This window comes from Lineus longissimus, chromosome 10 (genome assembly GCF_910592395.1).
Source record: "Lineus longissimus chromosome 10, tnLinLong1.2, whole genome shotgun sequence".
NCBI lineage: Eukaryota > Metazoa > Nemertea > Pilidiophora > Heteronemertea > Lineidae > Lineus > Lineus longissimus.
This window is the reverse complement of record NC_088317.1, coordinates 10,200,761-10,228,668: the sequence shown is the minus strand read 5'-3', so window position 1 is coordinate 10,228,668 and position 27,908 is coordinate 10,200,761. Positions and strand designations below refer to the sequence as shown.

The following is a 27,908-nucleotide window of genomic DNA, read 5'->3' as shown; positions in this document are numbered from 1 at the left end:
TATAGTGGGTTTTTTTTACTGTGCTTAGTCTCTACCCCACCTTTACTATCACCATACAACAACAGTTTATTCAAAACCTAGTCCAGTCACCCCTAGATTCTATAACAGCCCTCATTCTATCAGGAAGTGACACAACCAATCCCTCCCAATACTCGTGGTCCTCACGAAGACGATTCCAACTTTCCTCGACAGCAAGCCACAGTTCATCCTGATCAGTAACATTTGTAAAGTCCACATCTCTCTGAACCTTTGACCAAACATTTTCAATTGGCGACATGTCAGCCCCTTTAGAAGGCCAGTCCAAAACTTCAATTTCCCGGTCACGAAGCCACTGTCCAACACGCCTAGCTGTGTGTATTGGACTTTTATCCTGTTGATAAATAAGTCTGTCAGGAAAAGCATGATGAATGTTGTCCATCTGATCTGCAAGAACTTGCAGATACTGATTCTGGTTAAACCTCCCATTTATACACACTATCTGTCCGTCTCCACGTGAATTCATCCATGCCCAGACAGGCACGCTGAATCTACCACTTCTTTGAACAATTTTGATGTATTCTGAATGAAAGCGTTGGCCTTTTGGCCTGCGAACGAAAACTTGACCATTATCTCCAACGACAAAAGTCTTCTCATCAGTGAATGCAACTTGACGCCAATGTTCAATAGTCCAGTCTTGATGAGCCACTGCAAAGTTGTATGTGCTCAACTTGTGGGCATCAGTTAGTTTGTCCTTCTGTGCTGCAATGCAACCGTTTAGTCCTGCCACTCTTAGGCGCCGCTTAACAGTTGAAAGGCTGGCCCTCAAACCCACATCATTTCTTAAGGATTTCACATTTTTGAACGGATGCATCCTCGATTGCCTAACAAGCTGTCTATCCTCTCGTTCAGTGGTGCATTTTGGGGCACCTGGTCTTTCTCGGCGATGAAGATTTCCTTCATTGTGGAAGCGGGTCCACCAAAATTGCACTGTTGCATGAGAACAACCAATTTCCCTTGCCACATTTCGATTACTCCTCCCTGCAGCTTTCAATGACATCAACTGACCTTTCTGATACTCAGAAAGTTCTCTTGAGCCATGTGTCCTCGGCATATCAAAACATGTGTTGACAGCAGACTGAACAGATCAAAACTTGGGTGCTTTCCAGGTTCATCCTGGCTATTCAGGAGATACTGAGAGTATTTTCAATGGCCAAGGCCTAATATAATAGGCGATCTTACAACCCCATGCCATGTTCTTCCTAAAGGATGAATGCAGGTCAGTTTCAACCATTCAATCAGGATGTCAATTATGAAACTGATGAAGTCTAGGAAAACCACTAAACCAAACTATAGAAAGGGGGTCATCTCGGAGTGCTGTTCACTGGACACAGAAACAGAGTGCCAAAATCCCAACAAAGTTGCCATTTTCACGTTAAAAAATCAAATATTTTGAAAATTTTTGATGGTAATATCCATCTATGCAGTAACAAGAAGATTTTACAGGTGAAAATTTTCAGGAATTGCAGAGTTTAAGAAAATCTCAATTGGACCGGTAATCTTTGAACAACGACAAAACCGAAGTCCGCCCATTGATCAGAAAAATCATTTTGCCAAATGATGGACAAATGACCTAACTACCATGCATCAGAAATTGGTGAAAAAATATTGGGGAATAACGGAGTAATTTACAAATATCAGGTGGTTAATAACTTCTGACCGAGATTGTACATATATATCTATGTATTCTCTACAACATTCTAAACTTTCCGTCAAATCCATCGACCAAAATGGCAGCCGTGAGGCAGCCATCTTGAAAATAGACAAAGTCCTAGTACATCCACTGAAAATGACTTGCATTTTAACATTACACGAGGTGAGCACATGGTTCTTTGACTATTCATTTTTCATTTTGTACCCCACAATTTCTTGATGCATATCAAGGTACAATGTAGGTCTGAAAATGGTACTCGGTTTAAAAGTTCTGTATGTCATGTATTGTATGTAATGAGTTAATTCTTTTGAGTAAGATTTGATATTCTGTCTCTGTGATTTTTTAGGACAGAGAATTAGAAAAGAAGAAGAGTGCAATTACCTGAAGTAGGCCTCAAGCCCAGTCATTAAAAGGTGAGCAGTTTGTTTCATTGCAGAGTATTCAATGAAAGCTTCGAAAAAGTGCAAGGGGATGAAAAATCTTTATCTATAGAAAGATGGGGCAGTCTGAATCATGGTATTTGCAGTTAGGGCCTTTCATGTCACTTGAGTGAGATGAGTGTCAACTCTAGTTTTTAACTGTAGAACTGAGTAAGTGGCAGTCCTGAAACTTATGCCCATGGTGTAATGTCCTTGGGTAGAGGAGGTTCTTTAGTACATTGATTTTGTACGGGGCCCAAATCCAAGGTGGCTGCCGCTAGTGCCAGTGCCACACCAACAACTTGCTTTTTCACATTTTGGTCCATTACTCAAAAACCAAGAAAGGGATAGACCTGAAACTTATGTGGTGTGATGTCGTAGGGTAAAGGAGGCTGTCTATTCATTTTGAACCCTAGATGGCTACCATGTTCCTATCTTTCTTTTTGCATTTTGCCCATAACTCTTGAACAATGTGAATGAAAGGTCCAAAACTTCTGTGCTGTAATGACCTATGAGGTTTCCCATCAATTTTGGGCTTGACCTGAAATCCAAAACGCCTGCAACATTTTTTTATTTTGCTTCATAACTCGAACTGAGTCAGTAGCAACGTTAACCTTCTGTAGTGTGATGTCCTAAGTTAAGAGGAGGGTTCCTATTAATTTTGCACCCGACCTAAAAAACAAGATGGCCACTAGGCCATCAACTTGTTTTTTCACATTCGGCCCGTAACTCAAGAACCAAGTAAGTGACTGATCTGAAACTTTTATAATGTGATGTTTTAGGGTACAGTAGGGTCCTTATGAATTTTGGACCTGACCTGAAATGCAAGATGGCCGTCAAGCCAACAACGAGGTCTTTGCATTATATTCAATAACTCAAGCACCAGTTGAGTGACAGACTGGAAACTTTGGTAGTGCAATTGCATTATGTTTAGTTAAGCAACTTTAGCCAATTGTCATTCATGTCATTGTGGATGTTGTGCTTACTGTTACATACCGCACCATGGTGTCCACCATTGTTTCTTAGTGCAGTACATTTTGTAAGCGCTGGGGCTAAATGGCTGAAACTTGGTGTGGTTAGGTTTGGGCAGTATGCCCAGGTGTATTTTTGGCTCTCCTCTTTTCAGCACTCCTTGATTTATTTAAGGAGTATGGTAGATGTAAGTTGCGCAGAGCGATCGCGCTCCTTTAACGTGATGGACTGTATCATCTGACAATTATAAATGTACATGTATGCAGTATATTCAATTTTCGCAATGTCGAAGTGCGCAATGAAGTCAAAAAATGACAGCCTTAAAATCTTGCCTAATTATGCTGAGCTGAAAAGTGAAAAGCGTATGCCCAAATTAGGGATACAAATACAGGGTGTATTGGTCTGGACACAATTTAAAGTTGTGACGGTATCATTTACACTATTTAAAAAAATTTCTCATTCTAGGAACTGTCGCCACTATTTGGCTGAGAGAGTGTCAGTACTGGTACTTGTTTGAAGTTGGTGTTTGTGGTTCACCCAGCATCTTCACTCTAAAACACCATCCTTGGCCACCATTGGAATTGGCCTTGCACTGGACATCTTAACTGCACTCGAGTGGACACAACTCTGTGAACTGTCCTTTGAAGAATTTTGTCCTCGCTTTACTCCTGAATTGGTCTTTCACAGGAGTTTTCATCTGTCCTTTACTGGACTCTTGATCTGTACTCTTGGTCTGGTCTTGATCTGTCTTTTAGACTGGATTCTTAACTGGTCCTTTCACTGGACTCCTGACTGGTCCGTTCACTGGACTCATTAACTGGTCTTTCACTGGACTCCTAACTGGTCCTTGACTGGACTCTTAGCTGGTCCTTCACTGGACTCTTGACTTGTCCTTCATTGGACTCATAACTGATCCTTCACTGGATTCATAATTGGTTCTTCACTAAAATTTTGATCTGTCCTCTACAGTGCTGTTGAGCTGTCCTTTACTAAAATCCTTGAACTGTCTTTCACTCCCCCTTGAACTGTCTCCACTACACTGTTAATTCAGTGTCCATTAGACATATAACTGATCTTTTACTGAACGTTTGGAGTCTAACCTGGTCCTTCACTGGACTCTTCCACTGATCTAAACTTATCCCCCTTCAATAGACTTGTGACCTGTCTTTCACTCATTCTTGTCACTGATAAGTGATATTAACGCTTGCTATTGTTGTCAATATTCAAGGGAAGTTGTCTTAATCAAATTTACATTCTCGTATCTACCTAAAATCTTGTGTCATCATGCTGAAAATATCGAATCGCAAACTTGTTTGCCTAAAGAATTTGCCAAATAACCAATCACGAAATTATGATGTCCAAGTACTGTTGGATGACAATAATCATGATGAAAAAATGTCCTTCAAATCCCAGGTTAAAAGTGCACACAGCCAACGGTCACAAAATTCAACCGTAGATAAAGATGTTGAAGATGTAATCAATGACATAAAATGCTCCACTTCATCTGCTTTGCCTAAAGAAAAAGTTGAAGATACTGTGCCATTACACAGAGACAGTGAAACTGATAATGATGATCTATCAAGAATGAAGGTAACTTCATAAACAGAACCATATACATTTCAACCATTTGAGGATTTGCAACAATCAAATATTTGCAGGAAAATATCAACATTGTCTGGTGTACATCGCAAAGTAAAATCACTAGTGAATTATACTGTTCATCATTTAGCTCTATCGAGTAATTTTGATCTGAAGAATATAATAGGAGATGGGAATTGCTACTTCCGTGCTATCAGCTACATCATTTCTAGTGATGAGACTCTTTATTATAAAAATATTCGTAAGAGGCTGGCAAATTACGAGAATGAACACCCTGATTATTTGAGTGAGCATTTATGGGACCATGAAACATGTAATCGCCACATTACCAGATTGGCCACAAATGGCACATACACTAAAGACTCTGATATCATAGCAACAGCTTCAATGTTGCAGATCAATATATTTGTGTACCAAAAAGCGAATGAAATGAATCAATGGTCATGGCACAAATATCATCCAAATATGCTGTTTGGTGTAATGGACAATGATCTTAATGAGCATTGGCCTTGCATTTATCTACAAAACACAAATTATTATGATGTTGTCTGTGGTATGAGGAGAAATTCTAGTCAGAATAAAAAAGCAGCATTGTGTAGAACATCTCAGACTATTGCCACCAGTAAAGATTTCTCCAAAAGTAAATTTGAACAATACCTGCAGTACAAGCAATTTAAAATGAAGGAGAAAAGATGTAATGAAACACCTGAACAGAAAAGAAGCAGACTTGACAAAAAAAGAGTTTCAATGGCACAAAGTCGAATAGATGAATCTCCAGAGAAAAAACGAAACAGACTTGAAAAGGACAGAATTTCCAAGACTCAAAAGCGAACTTCCGAAACACCCAATGAAAAAAAAGAGAGGCTGGAGAAGCTCAAAACATATGCCATGAAAAAAAAACAATCTGAATCACCAGATGATGTTGCATGTAGATTACTTTCCAAGCGTGTTTGTCAACAAAAAAAAGAAAGATGCGAAATTCAGCTGAGGCTCAGTATATAAAATTGGCTGATCAGGAACGTAAACGTTCCAAGCATACCTACACTGCTCATGTGGAAGATGAACTTGACAAAATTCATAAGGATGTCAAGCAGAACACTCACTTTGCATACATCTGTGTCAGTGATCTGCGATATCATAGCCTTGGCAATGTAGTAAAAATCAGATTTGCACCTGAAACTACAGAGTCAAAAGAAAAAGAACCAAATAATACAGAACACTCACACGATGAAGTAACCAACCAAACTAGTAAACCCTCTTCTACAAAAGATGAGAAGGTCAATTATTACAAATCAATCAAGCAGCCATGTAAGCAAAACGACAAACAAAAGTGCAACAATGATTTACTAATGAGTAGAACCATTGTGAATGAAGATACTGAATCATTCGATGGACAAGGGTTGTCACGCATGTAAACCCGCTATTGAAAAGAAGAATATTCCACCATGCAATGAAAAAGAATACAAGTTCCATGTACCTGAACTACCAGATTATCTTACTGATGATGGCATGGCTCTGAATAAGTGTTAGGCGCACCTTCTCAAGCTTATTTTCCCATTTGTTCGGGTATCACACATACCTAAATCTAGTGAGTTCAAAGTCCTCGGACCAGTGATATGTGTTGAATCAAATCTCACTGAAACATTTGACAAAGTACTCGCCCATTAATCAAGACCTCATACCCGTTGCTTTGAAACAGCGCCCAGAATACAAAAGCACCTATATTGAAGAAGTCATATCAAAAAGCAAGATTCTGAAATATTTTCAGTATTTAAAAGCTAACAATCCACTCTATGCTGATATTGAGTTTAGTGAAGACAAATTAAATAGCTTTTTACTTGAAACTATGGAAAATATAGCTGTACAAGATGAATGGAAAACATCTCAAGAGAGTACTTATGTTGACAAAATTGAGCATGAAATTCAAAGAGACGCACAAGATGATGCAAAATTTCTACACACTGCTGATAAAGCCGAAATTGAACGGACAGATGTTGGCTACAAAGTCTTCTGTTATGTCAGAGGTACTGCTCCATATTTCCAACAAGTGAAACTGAAAGTTATGAGTATGATACGACAATTAGGTGCACCACAGTTGTTTCTCACTATGAGTGCTGCTGAAGCTCATTGGCAAGAACTTATAAAGATGTTATTACAGAAAGAAGGCAAAACAACTGTATCTGATGATGATGTGAACTCTATGTCCAGACCCGACATAAATAAACTGATTTTTACGTAATGTGGTTGATGTAACAAGTCATTTTAATAACAGAATGAAAATCTTGTTCAAAGCATTCACCAGACCTGGTGTTTTTGGACAATACAAAACAGTTGATCACTTCTACCGAATAGATTTTCAACATCGCAGCGCACCGCATGTACATTCATTACTCTGGTTGGTAGATAACAATGACGACCCACCTCCCAAATATAACAAAACTGATGAATCAAAGAAAGCTCGCTGTGACTTTATAGATTCAGTTATCTGTGGGAAGTTACCAGGCAAAGCTTCAAAACTTCATGATGAAGTTAAGCTTTTCCAATCGCATGCACACATTCACTTGTCGTAAGAGGTCTAAAAAAATCAAAATCAGAGAGAACGAAGGTTATGGTAGATTAGATGGGAATGTAATTGGACCAGAGCTTTTGATGGATTCGTGCAGATTCAAATTTCCGAAATTCCCTATGAGGAAAACAACAATGATTGACGCCCCAGATTCAAACACCACTGTAGAAAACTTAAAACAATGGAGAGCTGATTATTTCAAAGTACGCAAATTCATTCTGAGACAAACATATTCAGATCAACACACACAAATGAATGACGAATTCTTGAAATTAACATATGATGAATTCCTCCATGCTGTAGGTCTAACCCATGATCAATACCTAAATGCATTGAGGATCTGCGTTGCTTCCAACCGCTCTGGATCAGAAGTATTCTTACAAAGAGACTGCTGTGATTTATTCACTAATAATTATAATCTAAACCTACTTGATGTCCACCACGCTAATATTGATCTATCATTCATCATCGATGAGTATGCATGTGTTGCTTACATTCTTGGCTATCTCACTAAAAATGAAAGCGGGCTCAGCCGTCTACTACATCAAATTGATGTGGAAAGTGCACAATATGGTTGCACGCCTACAGAAAAAATTCAACGATTTAGTCATGCCCTTGACAACAGCAGAAAAGTTTCTAGACCAGAAGTAGTGTATCGCATGTTAGGTTTACATTTCTTCGAAAGTACCAGAACACACGACTTCATTCAAGCTAGTCATCCTCGCAACCGCGATGGTATACTCAAAGGCAATATTGATGAACTCTCTGACGATGCCAATCCATTCCAAAACAACATCATTGACTACTATGTCAAGAGACCTGATAATTTGAAACACCTAACTTTAGTTGAATTTGTTCGTAATCACAACATCGTCTATCTAACAAAGGATGAAAAAAAAACTAATGAACACTTGAATCCACATCTGGACGATGATAGTGTCATCAATGACACAGCTCCCAAGACTACAAAGTGGCTCAAAGATCACATTGGACAATTTAAACATGTGGACAAAAACGAGATAGTTCGATATCATTTACCAAAACACAATGAAACAGAAATGAAACGCAGTTTATTACTCCTCTTTCATCCCTTCCGCAATGAGATGAATGAAATCCACGAAGTCTGTGGCCATAGCGTAGATGATGTCTATCAACACCACCGAAGTGCTATTGAGGCTATCCGCAAGAGCTTTGAACCTAATAAGGAACTCCTCATCAACATGGAACAAGCCATGGATGATTTTGACATTGACAATGAAGACACCATTGATGATATGCTAGCAGAACCAAACGATGAAGAAGATCAACATGAAAATGACAAAGAAGCAACATTAGACAATGATAAAGATCTGCAACATTTTTTACGCTTGGCTTCTATTGGTAAACCCGTTGATACTGAGACAATTATTGCTAAACGTGAAAGGGTATGTGCTATGGTGCGACAACTCAATGAAGATCAACGAGTTATTTTTGATGACATGATCGAAAGATTTTGTCACATACAAAATGAAGATCCAAATGATCATTCACCTGTCCCATTTTATCTCTACATATTTGGAAAAGCTGGAACCGGGAAGACATTTCTTATGAAAACACTTATTAAGGCAACAAAACTCATCCTTATGAAATCAGGTGATGATCTCAGTAAACCTTCTGTCCTAGTCCTATCACCTACAGCGTCTGCTGCCAGACTAATTGATGGTCAAACTATAGAAAGTGCTCTGGGAATATACAAAAGTGATGACTATGAGGCATACCAAAAATGTTCAAAGAAAGGTACATTGGCATATGAATATGAACAACTTCAAGCTATATTCATTGATGAAATATCTATGGTTGGTGCTCATAAATTGCTCACAATACACAATAAATGCGAAGAGATACTAAGTAAACGAAACAAACCATTTTCTGCATTGACTGTAATTTGTACTGGAGACTTATAACAACTTAGTCCAGTAAAAGATCCATGGATATTCGCCAACCCATCTAGAAGAGGACGAGCTGACGCTACTGCTCCAAACAGATGGAAACTTCACTTCAAGATGTATGAATTAACTCTGAAAATGCGTTCCTTGGAAGATACAATTTTTTCTGCCATGTGTGATCAGATTGGAACAAACTCATTAAACGATGAAGACAAGACAACATTGAAAGGTCGAGTTCTACGAAATCTTGAAAATGATATTCTAGAATGCCCCAATGAACATTCAAACGAAGCATACAAAAATTGTAACTTGGCTATTATTGTCACTGACAATAAAAAGCGCAATCAAATCAATTTTCAGATGTTACATTCTCTCATAGAAGGTGATGCTATTTGTTTTGAGGCTCTTGATGTACCTGCCAATGTTGCTAAGAACAATTACAACAAAGCTGCCGTGTATAACCTTCCTTACACTCAAACTGGTTCATTACCTACCATCCTGGACTTGAAAGATAATGCTCCCGTCATGGTTACCATCAATCTTAACAAACTTTTATATTTTACAAAGCGCCTCTTTATCATGATATATTTGCATTTCCAAACAAAACTCAAAAAGATGACATAAAAATTGTCTATCTCAATATCAATGGAATGCTGTATGGAAATCGTATTGAAGACCTCAATAATGACATCAACCTGAAAGCTGCTGATATCCTATGCATTGCCGAAACCAAATTGTGTCCTACTATTCCAAATGATAAAGTGAATATTGAAAGCTTTGTTCAAAAATCGCCTGGTTAGACTTCAGAGAACGATCCATGGGAATGGTGCTATACAAATCCCTACATAGTACAGTGATTTTTAATCTGCACCAGCAATCTAATCACATGGATGAAAAAACTCAAATCATTCAGTGTGACATCAATAACCTGAGATTCTGCTTCACATATTAATCCATCGTCTGTAACTCCTGGGTTATCTAAGTTAGATCAAAACTTACGCGACAACGAACTCATTATGGGTGTCCTAAATGCAGACCCATGTAATGACAATGAAGGTCCAAAAATTCAAACGTTGTGCCTTCAGAAGAAGTTGAAAATTTCACAAATTGGACCAACACACAATCAACGGCAGATTGATCACATACTGATTCCCATCTGGGTATCCAATGAATATAAGTATTGTATCCAATCATACACAAATCTATATTCTGACCACAAGTCTATCTCGATACGCCTATCACAAAATGCATCTGGAACTATGTAAACTACTATAAAATGAAAATTCACAAAAAAAGCAGTAAATCTATTTTTTGCTCATTTGGTTATTTGGTAAGTACCATGACATCTTGTCCGGCATCATCAGCAATACTGGCACATTTGCTCAGCTTTGTCCCTAGGAAGTTAAAACTTTGTGTGTGGCTTTGTGTGGTTTATGACAACATGACTTGAAATACCAAAATTCATTGTCGTCATTTGACCTTCTCTTTGAGCTTTAAGCAACCATCTTCCATCTCGCTACGCCTATCACAAAATGCATCTGGAACTATGTAAACTACTAAATGAAAATTCAGAAAAAAAAGCAGTAAATCTATTTTTTGCTCATTTGGTTATTTGGTAAGTACCATGACATTTTGTCCGGCATCATCAGCAATACTGGCACATTTGCTCAGCTTTGTCCCTAGGAAGTTGAAACTTTGTGTGTGGCTTTGTGTGGTTTATGACAACATGACTTGAAATACCAAAATATCCTTGTCGTCATTTGACCTTCTCTTTGAGCTTTAAGCAACCATCTTCCATCTCGATACGCCTATCACAAAATGCATCTGGAACTATGTAAACTACTAAATGAAAATTCAGAAAAAAAAGCAGTAAATCTATTTTTTGCTCATTTGGTTATTTGGTAAGTACCATGACATCTTGTCCGGCATCATCAGCAATACTGGCACATTTGCTCAGCTTTGTCCCTAGGAAGTTGAAACTTTGTGTGTGGCTTTGTGTGGTTTATGACAACATGACTTGAAATACCAAAATTCATTGTCGTCATTTGACCTTCTCTTTGAGCTTTAAGCAACCATCTTCCAAACCCCTACTTTGTCAGTATCTCATGTCAATTGATAGCTAAAACCAATAACTTTTACTATGGATACTTCTGATGAAATTTTAAGTCATAACACCTGGGTTCATCCTAGAGGTCTAATTTTGTAGTAGACACCCATTGCTCGCCCAACATATTGGCCTGGGTGATCTAGGTCTTGGTAAATCAAGAGCGTAAAATCTCAAGAAAGTCATAGCTTGAGAATTCTTCACTTTATTTACAACTAAAACAGGTCCCCAGACATTTCATTCAAGATAACTAATCTACAAGAAATAGGTCAACTTCCAAAGACTCTGACTCTGTGAACATAATATTTGCTAAACCTATCATCACCTCCAGTCTTAATAAAATAGCCCCACAGTTACAAACATCCTTCACTTGAAGACTATATAACAACAGACATTTCGAAACATCCATCACTTGGAAACTATATAACAACAGACATTTTGTTATTATACAGGGTGTCTCAAAAAAGGGTAATCATCGAAGCAGGGGTTAATACAGGCAGGATGTTTGCTTCTCAATCTCAGTCTCACCAAAAAGCATGATATAACATAATGTGGACCCCAAATGCTTTCCAGTGATATCTTGGTTATCAATCTAAGGTCACACATGACTGGGCACCATTGCCTTAAACTTGCCGTGCAAAAGTCAGCTAAGTTCACTCTTTGAAAATGAAATTTAAAGAAACAAACTAAAAGAAACAAATTGAGAAGAAGTTTTTTCAATCATCTCATTTTATTCCTCGAGTAAAACATTTCACAGCAGTGCTTTCTAATCTTCTCTTAAAGGACCAGTAAAGTAACTAAGGGCAATATTACCAAGCCCTCGGCTCCCTAGTCACCTCCTATTCTTCACAAACAGTTTCCATCATCAAATTCCACAAATAATGGAAATATTCAATTCAAAAACTGATGAAATTATCACGTTTCTCCAATTTCTTTTCCGAGTGAAGCCTCCCTGCAGAGATACTTTTCCTGCAGATCAATACACTATGACGCACTGCACAGGGTTTGAAATCTACAATCTGACGTCATCGATGACCTCAGATTGTAGCTGCAACACCCCGCTACTGTGACGTGAAAGCCTCCCTGCAGAGATAATTTTCCTGGAGATCAATACACTGTGACCCACTGCACGGGGTTTGAAATCTACAATCTGACATCATCGATGACCTCAGATTGTAGCTGCGACACCCGCTACTGCGACATGAATGGAAATGACGTTACGTCGTAATAGCGGGGTGACGTGAACTCGGACTTCGGCGTGCACAGACGTGGCGCGAAATGTCTTTTGCGCCAGGACTTGTGCGTGCGAAAAATAATTAACAATGCAATTTTCAACTATTTGAGAGTAAACAAATTTTTGGAAAAAGCGTCAAAAATTTTAGGAAGTATGGTTTCTTAGTGAAAAAAGAGAAGATAAACCATACTGAAGTAATATCAAAAGTAATCCTTTAAGCACCCACACCCTCCACATATCCACCTCTGGCCAAACACAGCTAAATGCATTCTGTGTTGCTTGCAGACTTTTTGTTTAATGGAAGACTCTCTGGTCTGCTGTTAGTTAAACCATTGCTGGTTGCTGACCACTGGAGATCAGTCAACTGTCTGATGTGCCACGTGAACATTCAGGCCTTTTTATTCTGAAAAAGTCGCATAAACAGCGATGGCATTTGGTATTTCTTGCCCTCATCCAAAAACTACACTGATTTTGGTGCCTCAATTGACAATGGTATTTAGTGAGACAATGAACCATTGCAGTTTTTGGACATCGCTTTCAACTCAATGTCACTCAACCATGAAATGACGCATCAAGGTGTCAAATGAAAGCTAATGGCCTATATTTTAATAATAACAAGAATTGAATAGCCAGTATGCAATCAACTACCTGTATAACCCCTTCTGTCAGGATTACCTTTTTTGAGACCCTTTATAAACTCACCACAGGTGAGCCAATAACTTCAAAATAAATGTCTGTTACAGATTAACAAATCAATAACAAAATGGTTCAAACCTCATATTCTTTTTTTTCTTTCTTCTTCTTATATATTACCACGCATCACAAAATGGAAGGACACCCAGACCTAGCATCTCCACAAAAGGACCCAAAAGAAGGTAATGCAATATCCCCATAACATAAGGTTAACCAAATTACCTCAAGTATGGACGTTCTACTGTCATTGTACCTTTTTTCATTCATTATCCTATTAAAAAAAATGAAACGGCCAGGGGCCATTGTGCTCACCGTATACATCTTTTATTAGGCAGGATCATGCTTAGTTTAGAGGTGAATATGGTGAACACAATCAGGCATGAAGACTTTTTTTAGATGTGTATTGATGTCAAGTAATAAGACAGGGCAGTATATATAAGTTTATGATCCAACCAATAATTGTCTATGACATCAACAAGATCAATATCGTGTGATTGCTAAGAGTCCCTGCAACAAGAGGCCCAAGGGCCTGGCGCTCAGCTGAAATATATGAACATGGAAAGTACCCGATAGATCTCTTTCAACCTCAGTTTTGTCAATATATCAGGCAAACATACCAAAGTAAAAAGACTTTTAAATGGTGACAAATATGCCACTTATTAGTCAAATCTAAGTGCCTGAGCCAGGCTGACCTTGAAAAGTAGGTCAAATAGAAAGCCCATGTGATATCATGTAAAGGAGACTTATTGTACACCAACCATAAAATTCATGTCACTCTGGATACAGCAAAGGCTTTAAAATAGAAAAAAAAAACCAAGATGGCCGCCCACCAAATTATTCAAAAAAGTAAAGAAAATGTATTTACAAGTGAAAAAAGTAAAAATTAAAAAAAAAAATTGACCCGAAGTGGGATTGGAACCCACAACCTTCAGAGTCATACAAGAGCGGGAAATTCAAATCAAGCTTAAACTAGGTCAACACAGATTTTGGCTCAGTAATGCCAACTGGTAGTATCAATCAAAACTACTCTTAGTAGTTTCAAGACCTACATGCATGCGGTCCTTTTCAACTTTATTTCAAGCTTCTATCTGCTTGAATAAAGCGCCAAAAAATTGTTTTGTGATTTAGGCTTTTTGCCCCCTGGTGGCCAAACTGTTAATCCTGCCGGACCCACACTTGGTCTATTCAGGAGTCCTGAAGGGTCTAAATGGCTTATAGGGAAAATCTATCGCCTATCCGCCATAGTTTTGAAACGTGCCTGTTTAACGGACAGACAGACAGACAGACAGACAGACAGACGGACATTCATTCTACCATTTACTCATATGAATAGCTCAGCTTGTCAGCTGAGCTAATAAAAAATTCATCGAAAAAAAGTCATTAATAAGCGAGATATTGCACGTCCTACTTTTTCAGTTTTGACCCCCTGGTGGCCAAATCAAGAATCAGATCAGGCCAAAATTCGGTGTCAGAGATTATCTGATGTAGGGGGTTACATGTACCAACTTTCAAGTTCATAGCTTTAGCAGTTAAGAAACGTGCCATAGTTACACTCGAACGGTCAATTTACGCCATTTGACCTCTGTGACCTAGAAAAGGAGGTCAAATCCAAAAATCATAGGAAATGTGATGTATCCTTGCTAGGAGTCCCTGCCATAAAATTTTATCGAAAACAATTCACTCAAATAGGCAAGATATTGCACTTCTTCCTTTTTCCGTTATGGCCCCCTGGTGGCCGAATAAAGAATCAGATCAGGCCAAAATTCGACATCAGACGTTATCTGATGTAGGGGGTTATATGCACCAAGTTTCAAGTTCATAGCTTTACTGGTTAAGAAACGTGCCATAGTTTACACTCTAACAGCCAATTTACGCCATATGACTTCTGTGACCTTGAAAAGTAGGTCAAATTGAAAACCCGTATAATATAAAATGTATATTTGCTATGAGTACCTACAACAAAAGTTTTATCGAAAACAAGTCACTTATAAGCGAGATATCACACTTTTTAGATTTCCACTTTTGGCCCCCTGGTGGCAAAGTTAGGAATCAGATCGAACCAAAATTCAGCACCAGAGGCTATGTGATATAGGGGGTTATATGTACCAAGTTTCAAGTTCATAGCTTTAGTGGTTAAGAAACGTGCCATAGTTTACACTCTAATGGCCAATTTACGCCATATGACCTCTGCGACCTTGAAAACAAGGTCAAATTAAAAACCCGTATAATATAAAATGTATATTTGCTATGAGTACCTACAACAAAAGTTTTATCGAAAACAAGTCACTAATAAGCGAGATATCACACTTTTTAGATATCGACATTTGGCCCCCTGGTGGCCAAACAGAGAATCAGATCGGACCGAAAATCAGTGTCAGAGGTCAGCTGACCTAGGGCATTCTGTGTACAAAGTTTCAAGTTCATAGCCCTAGCAGTTAAGAAACGTGCCACTGTTAGGATACGACGACGACGACGACGACGACGACGGACACAGCGCTATCGTATAGACTCCCCTTACGGTGAGCCAATAAGTGTAGAACTCATACTCTATAATGCCTCACATGCCTCCTCTGCTGTATCCTCCTCACGCTCTGCAACAACTAATGGATTTAATTTTAAGCGTCCAAGTGAGTCAAGCAAAATCATTGACACCAATCAGAAACCTAGTTTTGAATTGAAAGTCAAAACAATCTGGTTACCAATAGATACATGTATTATGTCATTATGCCCCCACTCAACGAAGTTGAGATGGGGGCATATTGTTCTTGGCTGGTTTCCGCGTCCGCACTATATTCCGCTCTATAACTCAGGAACTGCTTGTCCGGTAGACTTGAAATTTTTATGGTGTGAAGGCCTAGGGACTCGAAGGTTCCCTATTGATTTTAGGCCAAAGCCCAAATCCAAGATGGCCGCCAGGCCACCATATTGATTTTTTGCATTCCGCCGCCTAACTTTAGGACTGAGTGAGTGATAAACCTGAAACTTCTGTGGTGTGATGCTCTAGTGTAGGGGAGGTGCCCTATCGATTCTGGGCCCGAACTAAAATCCATCATGGCCGCTAGGCGGTCATCTTTGTTTTTCGCATTCTGCCCCATAACTTGAGAACCGAGTGAGTGATAAACCTGAAACTTCTGTGGTGTGATGCTCTAGTGTAGGGGAGGTGCGCTATCAATTTTGGGCCCGACCTAAAATCCATCATGGCCGCCAAGTGGCCATCTTTGTTTTTTTTATTCCGTCCCATAACTTGAGAACCGAGTGAGTGATAAACCTGAAACTTCTGTGGTGTGATGTTCTAGTGAAGGGGAGGTGCCCTATTGATTTTGGGCCCGACCCAAAATCCAAGATGGCCGCCAGGCCACAAACTTGATTTTTGCATTCCGCCCTATAACAGTTTAACCCCAGAACCATTCCATCTCCATTGCATACTGTGATCGGCGGAGATTTCAACTACAACTTACTCAAAGAACGTCTTCAAGTGCCGGAACACCCCCTCCATTAATTTCAACAACTCATCAAGGAACCCACAACACTCAACTGCACACTGTTAGATCACATCTATATCAAGTTGCATCATGATGAAAAACATGCAGGAGTGTGCAGAACATACTACAGCTACCACAACCCAGTCTACTATACGTTCAATCAGTAATAGAGTGGCCACTCGGCATCCCTTGGAAGCAACTCCTCCACTTCGACTACTGCCTCCACAGCTGCTACCAGAACACCAGCTACGCTACCTATCCAATTGATGTTCCTCAACTCCCACCTTGGCCCAACACACCAACCCACAAATTCGGCTTCTTCCATATAAAGCAATGGCAGACGAATGCCCAAGAGCTGTAACAAGCAAACCGTTTCCACTGTGACGACTGCCTTGATCCACAGCTGCTCTCCGAACACCGATTACGATGCCAATCACCGCTTTAAGGCTGATTGCTCCACCAAGGACACTTCTTTCCACTGTAACCACCTCTAGAGCTGCTCTCAGAACACCAGTTACAGTGCTCATAATCAGTCCTTTCATGGCTGATTACTGCAACAAGGACACGGTTTTCACCATGACCACTGTCTCCAAAGGTACTCTCCAAACCCAACTTACGATGCCCATCATCAGTCCTTTCATGACTGGTTGATGAAAACTTGTCACACTACATACCGTATTCATGCGCATTTTAGCACATGCGCTTATAAACAAAAATCGCTTGTTTTAGGGTGTATTTTCAGCCTTCACTTTGCCCGATTATAAACGCATGTGCTAATATTTTTCGGAGACGTCATCGTCACTGCATCGAAGGGAGGCTGCATGACTTCTAATAACATGCTGGAAGAATACGTGAACAAACTGTCACAGTCCCGTGCTGCATGCTTCCATGCTTAACCCCGCTAGTACTCTAGCATGTTGACTCTGAATACCGTGCACTGCCACATGAAAGACGAAGAGAAAGACACTTTTAAGCAGCAAAACACACACTGCTGTTCATTCCAGGTGGAATGACCCCTCTCCTGCCACCAATCAACACGCACATCAAGAACATTTTTGTTCAATTATTAGCGCACTGCGCTTAAACTGTGCTTATAATTGAATTTAACTGCACCCTCAATTAGTGCGTGCAGTGCGCTAAAATGCGCATAAATACAGTAAGCAGATTACTACCAGTATAAGCACTTAAATTCATTTCCTTCAACCTACCCAATATTAAAAATATGCCCACTCAGCGGGGGCATACATTGCGATTCATATGAATCGCGTTATGTCTAGTTTAATTGGTAATCTCATTGGCCCAATTTGGGCCACGCAACATACCAAAAGCATGTGATACAATACTTTCAGGACGCTATTTTGATATCAGCAGATACTAGTAACCTCCAGCCTGATTGGCTGTTCAGTTAACTCCCGCTAAGAATGAAACATTTGGCATAATGCGTGAACAACGCGCCTCACTCGCTGGATGTGTGAAGGTTACAAAACAAAAGAGCAGAATTGATGATAACCTGAAGTTATTGAAAACAGCAAAACTCTGTTTAATACATATATGTAGCATGTTATTTTTTAACTCAACATTCCTTTTTGATGCTCTTCAACAAACCTTCACCTTTTTCAGCTGACACACTTGACAAATTGCCTCTGAAAATAACAAAGGAAAAAACACCCAAAACAAGTCCAACTCCAAGCAGTACCAAGTCAAAGCGACCTGCACCAAAGGAGAAACCTAAAGGTAAATTGACAAATATCATCTGTAATCTATCACTAATAATACAGAGATCACACTAGCCATTAACCATTCAAAGACCAAATCTTCTTCAGGAAAATCCATTCTCCCAGTTATGATCTCAACCACCAGCGAATCTATATAAACGTCACTGCAACCACGGCACCATTTGAAATTGTGCATCTGTGAATTAAATGCATCTGTCATATTGTATTAAGATGCACTTTTGGTTTAGACCTCTTGCCGTATGCAAAAGCTTAATATAAAGGCTGTCCGTAAATTGTGTACAAATCAGTCATTTGATAAGATACAAGTATTTTGAAGAATGAATAGACAGGTTAAATGTTCTAATTTAACAAAAATGCACAAATTTTGCAAAATTGCTACCAGTTATCAGACAATCAAAATAAACTGATGTCACCACTATATTCCAAGTACGACCTCAGTTTCTAGAACCCTAAACCCACCCAGACATCCTGGGGGGCGGATGACATCAACCTGGTTCTTTTGGGGGCAAACGCTGTCAGCCCTTGTTCTTTGGAAGACTTTACGTCATGACTTGTGGCATAGTGTCACACTTGATACCGCACTGTCTGCAGTTATCTTGGGGAGCATTGTGGCCGTATCACAAATGTCTATAAAATCATCAGATCAACACTTCCTCGCAAGATTTCATTATTGTAGAAGCCTAGTTTTAACACTACACTTTTCCTGTAGTGGATAGCTTAGACAAATTCATGTATTATTGCTCTACATTTCAAAAATGCAATTTACAAAAGTTCTTTGTTTCTTTTTAGCTACCACTTCCACACAATTGCCCAAGAAGAAAACGAAAACTTCCAGCAAAAATACCACTACAGCAGCACCAACAACATCATAAACTGTTTCCACATCCTTCAAAACAAAACTATTGTTTAAGCCACAAACAGGTAAATTCATAGAGTATACATTTTTAGCTCAGCTGACAAAGTCAGCGGAGCTAGTAGAATAGCTGTTCAAATGGTGTCCGTCCTGCAATCCATCCATCTAGGGACCCATCTGTGGACAAAATTGGACATTTCTGATTGGGAAGGCCTAGCCACTTCGTTGACGGTGCTAAATTAGGAGTTGCCCAAGGTGAACTCAAAAAACGAAAAATCAGCGCGATCCGACCTGTATTAAGAGAATGAGGTCATTTCGCGTGTAGATTTCTTTCCCTTTTTACCTCGGTCCACAGAGCAAATATTGTTTTCAAATGTGGCTGAATATTTTTTAATATTTTTTCATTTTTTACTTTTAATGGAATTAATATGGTTTTCACCGCCAGTTGGCGCTGCAGGCACATTGACTGAATTTTGGCGATTTCAAATTTGGCGGTGGCTCAACTTTTTGCAAGCAGTGCCGCTGATTGGCCGATCGATAGAAGAGATGCCACCATTTAAAAATGGCGGTAGTCGCTGCTTCAATGAAGATGAGTGAACTTTCTCATGTTCAATCGGTTGATACTCTTTTAATCAACATGACCATGTACCTGAAATTTGTTTAGGTACTGAAAAGAGTCTATATAATTCAGATTTATCGATAGTTTTTTATAATATTGCGGAAATTTTGTGCACAAATTAGCGAAAGTTGGTGCTCGTCTCATGTCATTTTAGAGCGAGAAATTTGTTTCCGTCGATCTCTACCACTGAAAAATCGCTTGCATAGCTTCGAATTTTTGTGAAAATAAGTATCTGAACTTGGTTTCAAATAGTCTAGAGAGTTACCTTTGTGGTGATACATATGGTATGTGATAAATATTTGTGGAATTTGTGAAATTCGGTTTTCAAACGTGCCGATGATGCAAGCGATCTCGCGTGAATTTTGCAAGTCCTGATATGTCGACCGGGTGTCAAAAATCACTCGCCTAAATTCAATTCAAAGATCAAAAATAATATCTGAACTTAGTTTCAAATAGCCTACGCAATTATCATTTCGGTGATATATAATGCATGCATGTAATAATTGATTAATCTGCCTAAAACGCGCTATTAAAACGGCGAAAGATCGTGATAAACACTCTGGTGGCGGTCGCACTAAATAACGACCGGTAGGGCCCGGCGTCTGGCGGAGAAAAAAAGGTAGCGGCCGGAGGTTGAAACGGGATTTTTATGCACTTTTAACTGTATATATATGTTGTTTGGATGTATTTCTAACAGTTCTGTAACTTTGATGACCAAGCTTGCGCCCAAAGTTGGTGAAATTGATGCTTGTTTATGGACTGCGCTAGCGACCGGAGAATTCGCCGTCGGCCATTTTGGCTACGGTCCCTGAGATGGTATCCAGTCAAATCGTCCCCAGTAGCAATCGTCCCCGCTCATAGGAGTCAAATCGTCCCCATGTCAAATCGTCCCCGGGTGAAATCGTCCCGGTTTCCGGCGCCAGTGCATGATGGAACCCGGTGGTGTATGGGGTATGGCATAAGGCCAGTAGTGGCATGATATGTCTATTCTATAAGTCTATTCCTGTATAAGGGATGAAATCGGAGGCGGATTTAGAGGGGGGCGGACCCGGCGTACGCCCTCCCTTATTTGAGAAAAATCTTTGAAATTGACCACGAATTTTAGGAAATCGTCATAAAATCGACATAAATATCCGGTAAAAAATAGATGCCCGCCCCCCCCCCCCTTATTCAGACTCCTGGATCCGCCCCTGGAAATAAAGAAAAATTAGCATACGCAGTGAGTTGTTTAATTAAAGGAAAAGTCGTTCAAATAGCCTTTAGCAATGTTTAGTTCACGGACCTGTGAATACTTAGTACGGTATCTTTTAAAGTTCCATGGTGAGTTGATATCACAACCGATCAAAGGGGTCGCTAATTCAATTGATGATGAACACAACCATTCATTATATCAGTGAGTTAATATCACAACTGGGCCTATATTGATCAAAGGGGCCGCTTCAATATGTTAGTGAGTTGATATCACAACTGGGCTTATTGAGCAAGGGGGCCGCAAATTGATGAACACAACCATTCATTATGATCAGTGAGTTAATATCACAACTGGGCCAATTGATCAAAGGGGCCGCTTCAATTAGCTAATTAGTAACTGCAATTAGGGTGAGATGAAGATGATTTTTTGAGAAGATATCATCAATTAAGCAGAGCTATAGGCCCTATATAAACCTGCCGGATTTTAGGGTTCCTCATTCGATTTCGAATAGATGCGACATCCAACATCCAGCAGCATAATGAATGATTGTATTTCCTGCAAGAGACCTGTGAGACCACGACAAGAAGGCCTGCAATGTGATGGTTGCGGTAGCTGGCAGCATCGTACGTGCCACACTGGTATCAGCCGTGCCGAGTACAGAAGAGCCGTGACAGAGGGAAGTGACATTGAGTGGTCGTGTGCAGAGTGCGATGCGAATATCACGGGCGTCCCACAACCCCTGGCTGAGAGCAGTCGTCTTTCGTTGGAGCAGACCCGACGCACGTGGTTTTTGGCAGACCAAGATCGACCAGATGAGACTCCAACCCCCACAGATCGACAAGATGAAACTCCAACCCCATCTGAACTCCAGGAGGCAGCTGACGCTTGGTTGCAAGAGATGCAAGTGGAAGCTGACGCTTTGTTGGAAGAGATGGAAGTGGATGAGCCAGCAGACGACCCTGACCCCACCCTTGGAGAATTCGAAGTCCCGGAGCGTTTAGAAGAATCGTCGATGGCTGATGAGACACCACGAGAGTACGTAGGCGGCGATGACGGACCAGCAACTAGCAGAAGCACATTGTAAATATTTTATTCATTCGAATTAATGTTATGTTAGCCTACATATTGGAGAGGAAGTCCAAAGTCAAAAGTAGGTAGGCCAGGCCTATCCAGCACGCATACCGGTAGCATCCGGTAGGCCTACACATCACCCGAACCCTTTCCCAAGATAACAACTCTATACCCCAAAACGCCATCAATGTTCTACTAAAATTCATATGAGTAGGCCTACATGTATTTTAACTGTAAAAAACTACAATACTGGCCGTTGAGATGACGGAGAAACACGCAACAGAAGTGCAGTATGAAGACGTGGACGACTTGACATGGGTCGATATGACTCGGGGACGATTTGGTATCAGCGGGGACGATTTCTCCAGGGGACGACTTTGATCGGGGACGATTTGACCGGTAAGCAAAGCCCTGAGATGTTGTGGTTGGCAATTTTGCAACAAATTTCGCCATTTAGCCTACGTTTGTTTACAATTATTTTGAAAGTCACATTATGACATCGTAGTATGAATTCCACTGCAGTTTCGTTACGCAGCAATGCTCATGTTTTTGGTTTGCAATCCTGTACTGTCTGTACACTGCGCTGTGCATGTACCGGCTGTACTGTAGCTGTAAAAAAGACAAAAACCATAGCCTAGCCCTATAGGACAGGCTTAGAGTATAACTCAACAAACAGGCCCTCATGATTCATTTGATGGACACCTTATTTGATAGTACCTCATCATTAAGTCCACTAGATCCTGTTCTGTCACATGTCGTAGACGATAGACAATTTTCAAAATGTAGTACACCACTCGCTCATCTTTAAGCCCAGCTCTTGGCTCACATCATGTGGGCACGGTTGGCTGTTGAGTGTTATGGTTCAGTCTGTGAGACTAATTTAAAGAGGTTACACTTTTATTTTGAATTGGAAAACAGCCCACAGGACTGACTTTTCACTGAGTAATAAGTGTGCCCTTCGAAGGTAAAGTCTCTTTCTGGATTTGCTTCCATAGATGCCTTGTTCAGGATATCATCTGACCGATGCCTGATCAAGCACAGACTGTATCCGGTGGTGTACATTTCCCCGTCTATGTCACCCTTTTTTATTCAGTCAGTGTTAATTTCTCTTCTCTTTTTTTACAGATTAACTGTTGTTGGTTATTACAAGAGGAGTCGTTGGCACATTTCAAGTCCAGGAAAGCACTTGCTGTTCCCACATTCAGAGTAAGGTGTGCTTACTCGTTTTACTGCTTTCCATTCCCGGAGAGCGTTATCAAATATCTGATGCAAGGCAACAAATATCTGCCGCAAGGCGCTTCAAATATCTGCCGAAAGGCATCAAATATCTGCCGCACCAATAAAGTTCATTTTGTTAACCAACTCTTAATCTTCTTTTCTTCACATACAAAAAAGACCGTCCCAAACATTTGGCTGCATCCACTTCATCAATGTCCAGACAACAGTCGGTTCATTTGACCATTGTAAAGCACCAGGCCCCACCTCACAAAATACACTGTAATAATCATGTACCTTGTGTCCATGTGCATGTTATTAGTTCCACCTACGCTGCATGAAGACAAGGACTCCACTCTTTGACGTCACCACACAACTCCTTGACGTCATCACACACCCCACTACTGCAACGGCAATAGAAATGACTTTACGTCATAATACCAGGGTGACGTCAACTCAGTACTTCAGCATGCGCTGATATAGCAAGAAGGTCTTTCGCATCAGCACTTCTGCGTGCTAGACGTTATAGCTTCACGTTGCCTCATAATAACGTTACCGACACACACTTGGCCCTTGCCTTCACCTATCCATTTCAGCTGAGCGCCAGGCCCTTGGGCCTCTTGTTATAGGAAATCTTCATAAAATAAACACAAAAGTGTTCATTGCACTCTCACCCTAGCCCCAGTTGCCTGCACAATTGCAACTTCCACGCTGGAATTTCAGAACTGCTGAGTTTCATGAAGCCCACTTCAGCGAGTTCAGTGCTCCTTACCGCACAGTGCCTAATTGACTGTAAATAGAAGGTGTTCAATCCAAATTGCCATTAACTTCCAGACTCACTTTCATTATGTGTCATTTCAGCTAACTTAAATATGCCCTTGCCATCAAACAAGAACGAAATGACAAAACACCACTTGAATCACCAACAAAGACACTTTCAAAAGGTATACGTCTGCTCTTCCAACATGTGGTACATTCATACTCCAATTCAGGCAAATATTTCATCTTTGACACCAAACATCTGACTACTTTGCCAAAGTTTCATAACAAATGCACAGCTTGCTATCAATTCTTCTAAAACAGTACTTGCTGCTTCTTTCAATTTCTCAAGCAAAACCACCACTTCATATAAAAAAACAAACATTATAAGCCACAACTTCAATATCATCTTCTTTTTCCAGCGATGTCATCTACCACCCTCATCACTGAAAAAACATTATCCTTCAACCCAGCCAAGACAAAGACACAGAAAAAACAAACAACAGGTTAGTATGAACAAACCATCTTTAACTCTTTCAGTGCCAAGGACGTACATGTACGTCCTAAATATTAAGGTATTTTAGTTCCTCCAGACGACACCAGATGTCCCCAGCTACTCAAATGTGGTTCATATTGTTTCTCTGGCCTGGGGCGTCCAAATTGAATAATTTTTTCGACTGAGAGGGTGGGGTGGGGTTTGCCACCCCTCATTTTAGGTGAAAAATGGTGAAAATCGGCCAAAAATACCACTCCCTCAAAAAAATTTAGAACATAATCCTAGTGTGCCCCTACTTATTACTGCTGTTTTATTGAAACAGGAGGTAAAGACAAAGGTTTTGAAGAATTTTGATGAGTGTATCTCAATTATTTTTGTGAGATTTTGGGTAGTGACAATGCCCAAAAATGCCCAAATCCTGGGCACTGAAAGAGTTAAGGTGCTATCAACAAGCTCAGCCAAGCAAGCAGTCTCATTGCCACTTTTTAACTAGGCACTGCCCAAAAATCATCATTCCAGCACAAAAATAATAATTCAATTGAATCACACTAATCAAACATTGGTGGAAGCGCCATCTAATGAAAATAAACTTATTAACAAGGTTTGCCCAGCCATTCAGTATTCACATTCTGATCATTAGATATGTCTGAAATTTATACACTGCTATATGAATATATTTCATTTCTGATGTAATTGTAATGTCGTGAAAACGAATGCTTCATGCATTCATGATTCATCCTTGAAAACTGACCAAACTCACTGAGCAAACTCCACATCACTACAATGACGTCATTGCGCCTCATCCTTCATTGGCACCAAGTTCAACATCATGACAATGACCTTGTCAAAACGTGATTATAATTGCAAAACCTTCCTACAAGCACTAAAATGTTCCAGCACTTGAAAAGGGTAGTTCCTAAGAAATTAAATGGCACTCATTGCATCCCCAGTTCAGTTCAACAAAGGAATAATTAGCCCCAATTCAGAGTAGGCCTATAGGCATATATATTGGTGATGTTCTCTAAACCCCTGGTTCTATTCCACAAAGAGGGTAAGTACTTAATCTCCACTGTCACTCGCCAGGCACTTTGTCTAACAAATGGCTGAATTATATGCATTCCTTAAACAAATTAACAAATTCAGTAGGGTTTCGCAAGGCACTTAACTGCTACCATTGTTGGCCACCACCATCACAAACCTTGCATTGAAACATAAAACATGTCGCCGTTTAATGCAACATTACTTTCTTGTCTTTTCAGCTTCATCTCCAGAGCAGTCAGCAAAACTACCTCCTCCTCCAACAGCCGAATAATTTTCTGTAAGGAACTTTGCAACACACCCTCAGGACAAATGAACATCAAAGACAAATACATTGCCGACAATTCAGCAATAGTCAGGCTCACAACTTGGGACCCCACATTGATGTCATTCAAGAAGCAAACAGTTACACATTAACTGATGTGAGCATGAAAACATTCCAAGAAACAAGACACTTGTCAACCACTACAGCAACTCAGGTAATGAAAATTGAACCTATAACAGAATTCAAGAAACCTGAACAATCCAACCTCTTCCCAACATCAACGGCAGAACTGGTTGCCATGGACATTGAAAAAAAGTCACATGCATTGCCTGCTCAGCTCTTAACACATACATTCCTGCCAACTCCACAACTTCCAAATGTCAGGAATGCAATGCTCAGCAGAAAGTAACAAACATGAAAATTGCATACACTGGCAAGGCTACATTTTTGGACACCACATCAGAGTCAGCAATACAACTGAAATTCACCAACAACTTCCTAAGTCGCATTCTTGACGCAGTTAACAATGCTGCACCTGAACCCTTGACCAACACCGAAGAAATCGAACAATTCCTACTTGGATACAATGACACATTCGCCATTACTTTTATAAAATACAGCAAAACAATTCTGTCATTAGACCCTTCTGAATTGGAGTAACATACCATATGATTTGATGCTCTTGGGTAATGAATAACCATCAAAGAAACTTAACCTGCATACGTGGCGCCTCATCAGTATGAAAAATAGAGTTTCAAAGTCACACCATTGTGAAATCATATCTCGTAATGATTTGTCATGCATTAGCCATTTTCCGTGTATGTATGTGTTGTCAGTGGGGCGTGTGTTTGTCAAGCCTATGGCGCTATACCCCACAAAATACAAGTTCCTGTGACCATTATTAATCTTTAGCTCACATACTTGACGCAAGCATTATTCTGGCCATCAGATCCTCGCCCTATCCATATTTGTTAATTTCTGAAATATTTCTTTGTCATTTTTATATTTGCTCATTTCTTGAAATTTATTTTTATATACTGCCTCTGTACTTGTTAATTTTTAAACAAATGGCATACCATTATTTGTACCTGTACTGTTCATATTTCATGCCTTCTACAGGGTGAGTTACTAAAAATATAATTCAAATTCGTCAATTTAACCCTTAACATTTGAACAACTTGAGAATGTGAAATGTCACCCACAACATTATTTGCATCCCATTTTCAAAACAAAGGTCCCATTAAAAGCAATGCATGAGCAGAAAATTAACATCAAAGTATCCATAAATTTGTAGCTTCCTATTTTCTCATAAAACTATGATTTCAGCCAAATTCCTGAATATATCAAACAGTTACTCTAAAATTACCTTCTTTTATGAACTCACCCTGTAGGCCTATATGCTCATGTATTTTACTTGTTCTTTGATTTATAGTGGATTAGCCTCTTATCTGTAATTGTTTATTTTTTTACAAAATTGTATATTATATTTCTTAATACTTGTCCACTTGTACCAGTATATTTTACTTGTAATGTGATTTAAAGTGAACAAGCTTCTTATCTGTAATTGTTCATGTTTTCAGCAACTTGCCATTATATTTCGTAATACTTGTACTGTTTTAACAGTGTACTAGTATTTCACTTGTACTATGATTTAAAGTAACATCAATCAATATCAAAAGCTCCAAAAATATTTGTGTTCTTACTTTACATGTAAATTACTGTTGTTGAAATTCATTTAAGTATGCATCCTATGAATGATGCCATGTTTATTTTCTATCTGTTTTACTTCACTTTACAATGATTTATAGATTCCAATCAATATAAAATTTTCCACAAGTGTATTTGTGTTCATACATTATATCAATGTAAGAACAATTATTTATTTTAAATCTTTTGAGAAAAATTTCAGCCACATTTCAGATTAACCAATTGTGTTGCATAAATTGATTCATTTAATTTACAATCACTTGTGCTAATTAC

At 39.5% G+C, this 27,908-nt stretch overlaps 1 protein-coding gene and 1 long non-coding RNA gene across 3 annotated transcripts in view; both read left to right on the top strand.

The window, feature by feature from the left end:
- The window catches only part of LOC135494458 (eukaryotic translation initiation factor 4E type 2-like), an 89,430-nt gene that overhangs the window by 14,357 nt on the left and 47,165 nt on the right, over window positions 1-27,908 (top strand). The window lies entirely within an intron of this gene.
- On the top strand, window positions 1,715-27,908 carry LOC135494459 (uncharacterized). 2 transcript variants are annotated; one of them, XR_010448388.1, is made up of 7 exons: window positions 1,715-2,103; window positions 13,343-13,384; window positions 18,305-18,418; window positions 19,210-19,341; window positions 24,232-24,314; window positions 24,552-24,635; window positions 25,885-27,908. It is a non-coding gene; the product is annotated as an uncharacterized LOC135494459 (long non-coding RNA). The 2 variants fall into 2 exon arrangements; XR_010448387.1 differs by lacking the exon at window positions 1,715-2,103 and having other exon boundaries at window positions 12,654-13,384.